Consider the following 11,726-nt stretch of genomic DNA (forward strand, 5'->3'; position numbering starts at 1 on the left):
CTGTGAAGGCTTTGAAATTTTATATCCGGTAACCAGTTCTAGGTGGTTCCCCCCCCCTCCAAGTTCTGTGTGAGGTAGCAGGAAAACGAAACAAAACAAAAAACCCTGCAGGTAAAATGTACCCATCACAACCATTTTGCAAAATCTGGCCAAAAGTGTAAGAGGAGATGACATTTAAATAAATAACTATAGTTCAAAGTGAAAAGACATTAAAAATCTCAAAGGAGACCCAGATGATGTAAGGTTTCAGAAGAAAAAGAAGAAAGGAAATAGACTGAGGAGCCCTAAGGAACACGGATCCTTGGACTTGGATAAGTCCCCACTTTCTTTCTCCTCTCAGCCTCACCTCTGGTATAAAAAGCGAGTGTCAGTGTACTGCTGAATGATGCTTCTGAGCCTGCAGCCCACAGCAGCAAACAAACAGGCTGAAATTGGTCTCAAATAATAGACTTTGTTCAGGTCTATTTGATGGGGTATAATGAGCACAACCACACATCCCAATCTCCTTCAGAAATGCCCTATATCTCTCAACATCCCCTGATATGGGGAGCTCTTTGTTTTCATGCCACAGAATCCTGACTGCTAGGCCAGACCTTCTTAGAGGACCGGAGTCCAAAGCAGCTCTTGCAATCATTGCAAAACCACAGTGTCTTTGGACCAAAGTTCATCGTCACCTGGCATAGCTCTCTTCCTGAGCCAGCACCATCAGTGAAGTCCCACCGATGCCTGATGAAAGGACCTGAGCTGCCAAAATGCCATTCCAGAAAAGCTGAGCAGAGCTGAGGCCAGAGAAGCACAATGGCCCAGTTGGTTGCCTCAAGGAATATCAAGCCCTTTTCTAGAATAGTCCACATTTTCACGCATCTTTCCCATCACAGTGGAATCATTCCATACATGTTTATAATTAGATGTTTTCTGCCCCAATTGGTGCCTAACCACAAGGCTTCTTCAAGTGAGCTGGGCCTATCTCCAGTGTCTGCAAAGACTGAGCTTAAGTAGGAGAGAACCCTTACATCCTGGAATTCTCAATTGCCCAGCTTTAGAAGAGAGCATTAAGGTCTTTTCTTTAACACAAGGCCGGTTAATAAATCCTTCGGCGTCAACATTATTTTTGTTGGGCTCATTACTCAAAGTGCCACTTATGACCCTCTTGTTTCCTGCTTTCCATTAAAAAAGTTTATTTCATTACATAACTGGAGTTCTTTTCGCTGTATGCAAAATTAGCTTTTGATAAATTAGCCTTTTGCTAATTGGCCTGCCCCTGCCTTCTTCCCTTTATGCTCCCAGAAAATACCTACGTACCTTTTGCACCCACTTGGCAAAACCCCAATCTTGAATAGACTCAGCTCTCCACCTGCCTTGCCTCTACCCTGGATTGCTGAATACTGAAGAAAAATCACACAGTAGAGCAAGTCTTAATCTGTTTGCTTGTTCTCTTTAAGCAGACACAGGCAGGCATTTTCCTTCATAGAGGAATTAGAAGCTGTCAGACAGGAACTTCCCCAAATTCCTACCTGCTACACATCTAACTGCAATTACATCATCTGCTACCTCCTTCCTCCCCCTGCAGAGGAGGAAGTGCCCTGTTCTGTGAACTCGTTCTCTGGTCTCTGGAATCCACCTGCCCATACTCTTCCATTTAAACCCCTCCCGATCCACAACCACCTCAGCATTGGAACATGCCCAATATATCCCTCTATACCTGACAACTCCAAAATGGTCCTGTGATCCAATGTCATTGTTTGTTTGCTACCCCTTCCCTTCCTCTCCTTCACTCCCAAACTGCAGCATCACCCAAATCTGTTGCTACTATGCCTCACTTTCTTTGCAAGGCACTGTTCTGCGGCCAGAGGTCCCATCCTTCAGATTTCCCTGCCGCCAAATCCAAAGGACACACCCAGTCTTTATCTTGCTTGACCTCAGCAGCATTTGTTACAGCTGAGCTCATTCTCTCCCCAAGACTTTTTTGTCACAATACCCTCTTCATTTGCTCTTCTGCTTCCATTTTTGTGCCTTCCAGATGTTCATGCTTACCGCCTTGCTGCTTTTTCTTTTTTTAACTTTTGATATTCTTTGGGATTCTATCCTAGGTATCTCTTTTCACTTTTCATTGCACTCTATCCCGAAGTAATACAATTCTCGAGGCTGAATTTTCCATCCACCTTCAACAGTATTTATTTCCCCATTCCCTAAGAACCTGAACACTCCTTTCCTCCCTCTCCTTCCACCTCCTATCTTGTATCAACTACACCTGGACTTTATCATTACATTGTATCCTTCTACCATTGCTTTATATATAGATTCATGCCAAAGGATGGAAACCAACAAGCAGCATTCTATTTTTAGTACTCTGTAAATATTGTGCACTCTGAAGGATGTTATAATGTTGCCAAATAGTGGGCTGGAATTACACTTCCTTCCCTGATTTCATGACCCTATGCCACTGCTGGACAACCCCAAGTATCAGGGTCAAATTGATTCTTTTCTCATACTACCCAATTACTTAAAATTATGTAACATTATAATTTCCTTCATTTTTAGGTAATGACTATCTTATGTATTTTGCCTAAAACTTCAAATTGCTTTCTTGATTTCTTATAGCATTTGCCTTGATCATCTCCTTTGCATTTTCAAACTCTACATCATACTAACCCACGGAGCTCCCCCTTTTACCTAGACTTCCATTCTCCTGTTCCAATCTGCTGGTTTTGTTTTTAGCTGTATGCTTGCCTATGACCCTAGAACTTCTCTTTTTTGCCCTTCCACGTGGAAATCACTCTCTCCTCAGTCTGTCTTCCTTTTCCTTAAATATGCCTATTTTCCTGGAGTATAGTTTTGGGTAACTTCTTTTGAAAAGATGTGAATGGGGTAAATGATCTAATTCTTTGCATGTCTGAATTTTTTCTTTGTTTTGTTTTATTTTCACCCTGGCCGGGAGTTTGGCGATTGTAATCTTTGAAGACATCGCTCCTCTGTTTTCTAGACTCCAAGGGTGCTCATGCCAGACTGATTCCTGTTCCTTTGTGAATGATATATATTTTTTTTCAGTTGGAACTTTTATAACCTTTTATTTGCTGCTTTTGTCTATTTGTTGCTCAGCATCTCGTGCTGACTTGTCTAAGAAATGGTCTTTTTCATTCATTTTCTGGGCACTTGGTGAGCCTTCCTAGAAGTCTGTAGATTTGCAGCTCACATATTCACAGTTCCCACCCTGCATCTGGCCTCAGTGGTTGGCTCCTGCACAGCATTTGGGCCAGAGCCCATTCCCACACCTGGCTAGGCCCCTGGGGCCAGTCCGGCTGCACTGTGACTCTGAAGGGGCAAGAGAAGCCGGGCTTGCCTGAGCACTGGGGTTTGGAGGACAGGTGGCATGAGCCAGATCCCTTACAGAGAAGCCCAGGTGACTGCGGTACCCGGGCACTCGGATGTTTCTCATCCCGGGGCTCCCCGGCCTGCCTCAAAACGGCCGAGATCCCGCGAGAAGAGGCTTCCTCTGGGAAGCGTGGTCCTGGCGGTAACGCCCCAGGGCTGATTCGACCCTTCTCCAAGACTGTGGTCATGGACCGGACCTCCTAGAAGACAGCACGTGAGGTAAAATCCTTACTCCTGGGGAGTGCAGTGCCAGAGAACCAGCAGAGAGAGAAAATGGGTATGAAGCAGGAGAGGAAAGAGCGTTAGGGAGAAGGCTACAGCTTCGTGAAAAGCTGGGTGCTGAGTCCTGCGGCGTCGCTTCGGAAGGGACGCAGAAAGCTACGCCTCTCCACACAATCCCTCCGAGGGGCAAGAGAGTATTTGTCCGGTCTCGTCTCCTTTCAGTCAAGGACCATTCCACGGGGTAACTCCTCCGTAATTGCAGGTTGTGTAGTGACTGGTGCCAACAAGTTCCTCAGCAACGACAAGGAGTCCCCAGAGTAGGAGGCAAAAGATGATGCTGCAGGCGCAGCAGGCAAGGTGCTGTTAGGTTGTGTCCCTCGGTGGCCCGAGGGACCACACGTAGCCGTCACCACAGACCCCTTTGTAGCAGCAGTAGCAGCAGCAGCAGCAGCAGCAGCAGCAGCAGCAGCAACAGCAGCAGCAACCTGACCCCATACCCATGGGAACCGCTCCATCGACTGCTAGATTCAGTCACTGCAGGTCTGGGGGCCTCCATAAACCAAATCCCCTGGAACTACTATTGTGGTGGCTCCGAGAAAATGTTTTCTGGTCCTTTTATTGTTTTATTCAACTTACTCACATTTTCTTTCTTTCTTTCTTTTTTTCTTTCTTTCTTTTTTTTTTTTTTTAAGATTTTATTTATTTATTTGACAGAGAGAGATCACAAGCAGGCAGAGAGGCAGGTAGAGAGAGAGGAGGAAGCAGGCTCCCTGCTGAGCAGAGAGCCCGATGCGGGGCTCGATCCCAGGACCCTGAGATCATGACCTGAGCCGAAGGCAGCGGCTTAACCCACTGAGCCACCCAGGCGCCCCTCTTTCTTTCTTTTTTAAGATTTTATTTATTTATTTGACGGAGATCACAAGTAGGTAGAGAAACAGGCAGAGAGAAAGAGGGGGAAGCAGGTTCCCCGATGCGGGGCTCGATCCCAAGACCCCGGAGATCATGACCCCAGCGGAAGGCAGAGGCTTTAACCCACTGAGCCACCCACGCGCCACTCAGCTTATTCACATATTCTATGTCTGGGAGCTCTTTCTGGGTTTCTCTCGTTTATCCCTCCCTCAGAGGATCCTGTTCTTGTTTTAAGGTTGTAACACTTTCTCTGTATCCCTTAGATATTTAGATAGAATATTAGCTATTTAACATTTTTTGCTACCTGTGGTGGTCTCCGTAGTTAAGAGGATGGACTCTAGAACCAGACAGCCTGGGGTTGAATGCCAGCTGTGTAACGATATCGTGCCCTTTGGGAACTTTGTGTTTTAGTTTCGTTTCTTTTTCATTTTCTTTTCCTTTCCTTTTTTTCCCCCTTTGCTTCAAACAAATACAAAATGCTTATCATACAAAAAATGCAGCAATTATCACGCTATCAGTTTGTTAAACTTAGCAGTATGAACTTATAACTCTTAAAATTTTACATTTACTCAAGCCAACTTACCTCCAGGTCCTAAAAGTTACAGATTTTTGGTTTAAAAAAATACCACTCTGAAATTGTTCCAATTACTTCTGTTATTCCATAAAGAAACAAAAAATCTTCTCAATTTGCTGTGCATTAAATGAAGTAATGTTTGTACTGTAAATTTATTTCAATAGCTTTTACACCATAGACCAACATATCAATTAAATATTTCCTTAATATAAATTGAAACTATTCACAGCAATGTCAGTATGCAACCTCATACCTGTCAACTCATATATAATGCAATTAATAATTAACTGATGAGGTTAGTGTTATTTAAAGATGTTTTGTCACAATATTTCTCAGAATAATTGAATTTGTTAACATTCTCATCAACTGTATACCAAGTTTATTATCTCATGTTTTCTATTGTCCTTGTCTCTAAATTGGAAGAGCCCAGTGAGGAATATTGGAAATGGCCCAGAATGTGGTCCTATATCTTCGATCCATTCTTCCCAAATGTCGACAATTTTGGAAAGCTTAGAGGTAGCTCTCCTAGCATGTTTTTGATAAGGGAAATCTGTGTTCTGAGGTGGCTGACCACTCCAGCAGGGGAATCCCAGTCCTGGTCCCAGGGCCATTTCAGGCTTTCCCCAGCCCCACCTGTCACAGCCGCAAGAGTAGCAAAGATAAGGAAGTAAAAGTGTATAAACTACCCCCTTTGTTTGTGTTTGGGGCTCAGACCTTGAGAGATTACTCTCTTCTGGGCCTGCCAGTGTGAAATAAACCTCCGTTCCTCCAAGGTCTCCCAGTGCCGCTGGGTTTTTTTTTAGCCAGGATCTAGTCCTAGTTCTGCAACATTTTCAGTCTTAATTTTTTGGTCTTCTTGGTTTTCTGCCTTCTCTTCTTCCTTTGCCTATCTAGAATTATTGATCCAAGGTTATGTAAATCTCTTTCTTAATACCTGGAAATTTCATCACCACTGTTTTCCTGGTTTCTGCCTTTGCCCTTTTCAAGCCTCAAAAGTTCTTCCTATGCTTATTTCTCCTGGGCATAACTTTCTAATAGTAACTTTACTTTAGACTAGCATCCGTGCTCCTTCTGCTCTGTTTTTCTCTTTCTTTTAACTTTTTTAAATATAAGAAATACTTCATTGATATTTGTATACTTTACTGGGTTTTTTTTACAAACTTCAATTGGCAAGTTTCTTCTTTGTTCCTCTTTTTACTTTCATCATCTTGTTTATTATGACGAAGCATAAGGATATCCTGTCTTTAACTTGAAAATCCCCAAATTTTTGTTGTTTCTAGTTTTCCAATTCCTTTTTTATTTTTTAAGATTTTATTTATTTGACAGAGAGAGAGAAGCAGTGAGAGAGGGAAGGCAAGCAGGAGGAGTGTGAGAAGGAGAAGCAGGCTTCCTGCTGAGCAGGGAGCCCAATGTGGGGCTAGATCCCAGGACTCTGGGATCATAACCTGAGCCGAAAGCATGTGTTTAACTGAGCCACCCAGATGCCCCTGGTTTTCCAATTCTTAATGGACTTCTTTTTTTTCCTTTCTCCTAGAGTCAGAAATTTTTCTAGCATTTTTCATGTTGTTGCACTTTATCTTGTGTTCTTCCAGGGTAGTGTTCTAGAATTTCTCCAATAATTGTAGGCTTCTCTTTATGTTTATTCCTCACTGTTACAAAGTTCTAGTAACTGTCATAGTCCAGTGCACTTGTCATCTTTCTGTTTGCTGAAAGAATTTTTCAGAATCTATAGTTCTCTTGGAAGAACGTGTGATGATGCTTTGTCCATAGGAAATTTGCTTGACGTTGCTATGAAAATTCTGTGTTTCTGAGTGACCCAAAGCCCAGGTGTTGGTTTTTCTGGATATGGCACTCAATTCATTAATTATTTTCTCTTTTTTAACAAGCTCTTCATATAACAACTTCTCTTATTTAAACGTGTTCATGGCATTTTCAACTGCTTCCATTTCTCTGAGACTTTAAATAAAATTAGGTGTAACTTCCTTTAGCTAATGCTGGAGTCTCTGCATCATTATGTATTTTGGCCAATTGTTGCTGGATTTTTGCACTTCCTCCTTTCTTGCCAATAATTTATTTTCCAATTCTTCCACTACACTATGCTCAGTAATGAAGTATTTTGTTTTTTGTTTTTTTGGCTTTTTTTTTGTTGTTGTAGAAAAGACTGTGTTTATCTTTTTCTGCTAATAATTTGATCTTGAAAGTTTTCTGCTTTAAGCATGATCTTTGGCTTCTCAGTTCAAGTAGCTTCCTGCTTTTTGTTTTGAAGCTGAGAAGGTTGAATTCTACTCTGACTTTTTTTCGCTTAGAATTGCTGAAGCTATTTTAGCCAGGTGGGCCCAAGGAATTCATGCAGGGGGCGCTATAGAATGAGCAGACTGTTCCCTGCATGTGAGGCTAGGCCTGTGAATGCACTGTGCCTTCATTTCTTCTTCCATAAAATGGGATCAATAAAGTATCTGCCTCATAAGGTTATTACAGTGCTTGAATTTATTATACATAAATTCAAAATAGTTTATAGCTCAGATTATTATTAGTTCCTCAGGTCAGTCTTCTGTATGTTGGCCTTGCTTATTCTCTTAATACTGATGGTATTTCTCACATGTCTCCTTATCTTAGGATGTCAAGTCATGCTTTAAGAAGGTTTGGATCACTAGAACATCTTCTGCTATTATATGAATAGGATGATTTTCCTCAGTGGTCTCTCTAATAAGAAGACTTTAGACTGAGAACTCTATGCACATTAGTAGACCAGGCACATTCCACTATAAGCCTTTACTTTTGTGGCTGGCGAGCCCGAGCTAAATGTCAGTGTGTGAATCCACAAATTTGGTTGGCTTTCATACATATCCTATCTTGGTATAGATATTCAGCTAATATGGCATTAAAAGGGAATGATGATGATATCATAAAGTGGTGGATATTATGTATAAAGTACAAATAAAATCTCTACAGAAGTTCTGCCTTTGATAAGAGAAAAGAATCCATTGCTTAATTATAAGTGCAATGTTTCTGTCACTGCAAAATAATGTTCTATGTTTTTTTTTGGGAAAGTGATATGCAGTTGACTCTCTAGAATTCGAGGTAATTATAGAACCACTGAGATTTTTGTTTTTGTAGGGTTTTTCGAAGTATTTTTGTAGAATGCTAAAATCACTTGTGATTTATTGTAGATTGTTTAATTTTGTTGATTTAAAAATAGGATAATAGTGTTAAAATATTTCCCCTCTGAGGTAATGGTGTATATCTGGGCCATCTGCAAACTCTAGAATCTAGGAGGGGAAATGAGGGGAAAAAGGGGGAAATAGTCCACTGGTGGGTCATAAGACTTTTTTACTGAAGAATAAGTTGTCTTAGGTTGTGGTCAGCAACTCTGCCTGTCTCTCTACTGAATTAGGTTTCATAACTTCCTATGATGTCATTTGTTCTTGTCCCTCTGGCTTAAATTAGGACTTCCCTTACAGCTGCCAAGTCAGTTTCCTTTAGATCAATTCATAATCAAGTATTTCTACTAAAGTTTTGTGAAAAAAAGCTCTGAATGAGAAGCCAGGATAAATAGATTCCTAAGGCCAATTTTTCTTCTTACTATCTGACTTTAGAAACTAGTGTTCATAACAACCCTGTGCTTTCTAAACGATTCACATTCTTGGAAGATAGAAGAATCTTCCTTATATAGTAATGAGTTCTTTGTCTTTCAAAGTATTCCAGAAGACACTTGAAAACTACTTCTTAAGACTCTTGTGGAATTTTTATGTAATAAGAAGATTGGATTTAATGGCCCTAAAAAGTCTCTCTGATCCCTGAGACTCAAAGACTTTCTGCTTTAGTCCATGGAAAGGAGGCGGGTAGGAAATAAGAGAACTAGCTTATTTATTAAGTCTTGCATGGATTTCAGCTTTGGTCTCTGGATTTGCTCCAAGCTTCCTAAGGCTGTGCCTTACCTGTCCATTCTGACCCTATACTTAGATATACAATCTTTTGCTCTCTTTCTGTTCTTTGTCAGCATGTCAATATAAGTATCCTTAAGTTAAAGGCAAGTAAATACATGCCATTAGTTGGAGGGGTGATCAATCAATGCAAGTACAAGATTTCTTTGAATTCTTATTCTTCATCTTAAAAGTGTGTGGGAATTTAAAATTATATATCCTATCTATTTCTCTTTTAATCCAAAATAATATTAAGTTATCAATCACTGGGGGCAGGGAGATGAAATTTGACCCAATCCATCTAGGAAGATATGCCTCTGGTTTCTTCGTAGGACAAGACGAGTCACTCCTGCTTAAGAGGCTCAGATCAAAACATTGGATTGGCACTCTGGATTCAGGTTTATCATCCATGATCTCACAACTCTTGGGACCCGCTTCTGCATGGCCCACCTTCCCCACGCCAATATAGAAAGGGGAGTCCTATACTAGGAGAGGGTCATGTGTTATTTAAGCAGCCCCTTCTCTGTTTGTTCATGCTTCTTTTTCCCTTTGATTCTGAACTATTTACAGTGAACTGTTCTAGTAGGATTATTTCAGAATCTGTCTTAACTCAATCTGAAGGTGCCTCAGTGAACTAATAAAATTCTTGCCCCTGAAAAATGGTGTATTATGTGTTACATTTTGCTACAATTCATGATGTATCTTTGTAGAAGAATCGTGCATTTTATATAATTTGTCAAGGACAATTTCAAAATGCGTAACATCATCAATCTCACTGACAACACCTTTAATGGTTTCACTTTGTAGTCAGTTTTGCCAAATGCAAGCTAGGACTCAGACTATCCCACATCTGCTCTCTACCTATTGTTTCAGATGTATCATCTGTTGAAAAGACATCTAAGTTCAGGAAAAGAATTCATCTTTGAAGCATTTCTTCTCTAATTGAGTCAACAGATGTTGTTTGACGTCTATACCTGGGGAATTTATTACTTCAGCTTTTTTTTTGCCTTTTTTTTTTTTAAAGATTTATTTATTTATTTATTTGACAGACAGATCACAAGTAGGCACAGAGGCAGGCAGAGAGAGAGAGAGGAGGAAGCAGGCTCCCTCCTGAGTGGAGAGCCCTATGCGGGGCTCCATCCCAGGACCCCGGGATCATGACCTGAGCCGAAGGCAGAGGCTTTAACCCACTGAGCCACCCATGTGCCCCTATTACTTCGGCTTTAAAAAGTAAGAGGAATTCACAGATCTACCATCACAATATTTGTTTGATCAATGTAGCCAGGCTATTGATGACTGGAAATAGTTAAGAATTTGTGACAGTTTTCATTTTCAACATTTTGAAAGGCATATTCTAAAAGTGCTTTTATTTGTATTAGCATCCGGACTTCGTTGCTCCAGGCAGGATATCTGGTCCTCCTCTCATGGTAGGAGGCTGGTCAGAGCTGGCCTGGCAGAAATAGACTTAAGAAACTGGGGCAGGTGGCAGGAAGTGATTTGCATGACCTCTTTGGTTGCAGTAAGGCAGACTATGAAGAGTAAAGTCAAAGATCAAAGTCAGAAATGCAGAGCTAAACCAGCCATAGACGTCAAGAAGAGCCTGGGGCAGGGAGTAGTTAACTGGTGCAGCCTGTGGGTCAAAGAGCCAGTGAAAAGGGAAGCAAGGATCATCTACTAGGAAGAGGCAAACAAAATGGCAATTCCTGACAAGGAGCCAAAAGATGGGCTCTTGCTGCCTTCTGAAGTTTAAGAAGCCAGGACAAAGGGACACTCAGGGACCCTTCTAGGCTTCAGTTTATCTATTTCCCAGTTTCCTGCCAAATAAGAGTGTGGAAAAGATCAATTTTTATCTTGTATGGAAAGTCAAATTATCATTGTCATTATTATCATTGTTCAAATCTGTGAAATAATTGAGAAATATGTGGAAAGATAGCCTAAGTAAAAAAGAAAGAATAGAAAAAAGCCATCTGCATGGTAAGAATATATTCTTCGTTTCAGAACAAAATAAGAAAGCATTTTGGTGTTATTTTCTTTAAATTTAGTCCATTCTGGTTAGTTACTAACTGAAGTATTTAAATAGCTCTCTGATTGCCAAACATCTGTTATAATTTGTACATAAGTTATCTGCTATTATTACTATGGCAAGTTCTGGTAAACTCACAGATCAAAATTTATATAACAAAGAGAAATCCCAACATGAAAGAATCAGATCTTTTTCACACACCAGATCTCAAATTATCCACCTACTTTGACAGCTTTAGTGTCTTAATTAAATATTTTATGATAATACTACTTAAGATAAAATGTAAAAGCTAATTTATAGTGACATCCCTTTATGTAAAAGGTTCCCAGACTGATTTATTACCAGGCAGTGAATACAACCATGTCTAAAATAAAGAAACTTTGCAGTTTTCTTCCACACTCCTAGTTAAGCAACTTCTACTATACAATTTATATGAAAAACGGGGTCTTTAATTTTACAAGATTCCACTTTATTTCCCTATGATATCTTCTTTAGTTTCATTCTTCAATTTAGTACCTGCTATGTTATGTACTAAATAATAAATTTGGAACACTAGGCTCAATTATAATTCTTTTTAATACCTGCACGTTTAAGGAACCTTAATGTCGAAGATTGAGACTTAGTTCTCAGACTCGGATTCCTATCTTCTACTCAACAGAAAAGTAGTTAATCAGTTGCCAGGTTTTTTTTTAAAGGTTTTATT

At 40.4% G+C, this 11,726-nt stretch overlaps 1 pseudogene; it reads right to left on the reverse strand.

Annotated features, from left to right (window-relative positions):
• Positions 1-3,812: 3,812 nt before the first annotated feature.
• On the reverse strand, positions 3,813-9,023 carry LOC111152472 (annotated as a pseudogene).
• Between the last annotated feature and the right edge of the window lie 2,703 nt (positions 9,024-11,726).

Source organism: Enhydra lutris, unplaced genomic scaffold, assembly GCF_002288905.1.
Source record: "Enhydra lutris kenyoni isolate GAN:26980312 unplaced genomic scaffold, ASM228890v2 scaffoldscaffold28, whole genome shotgun sequence".
NCBI classification, from domain to species: domain Eukaryota; kingdom Metazoa; phylum Chordata; class Mammalia; order Carnivora; family Mustelidae; genus Enhydra; species Enhydra lutris.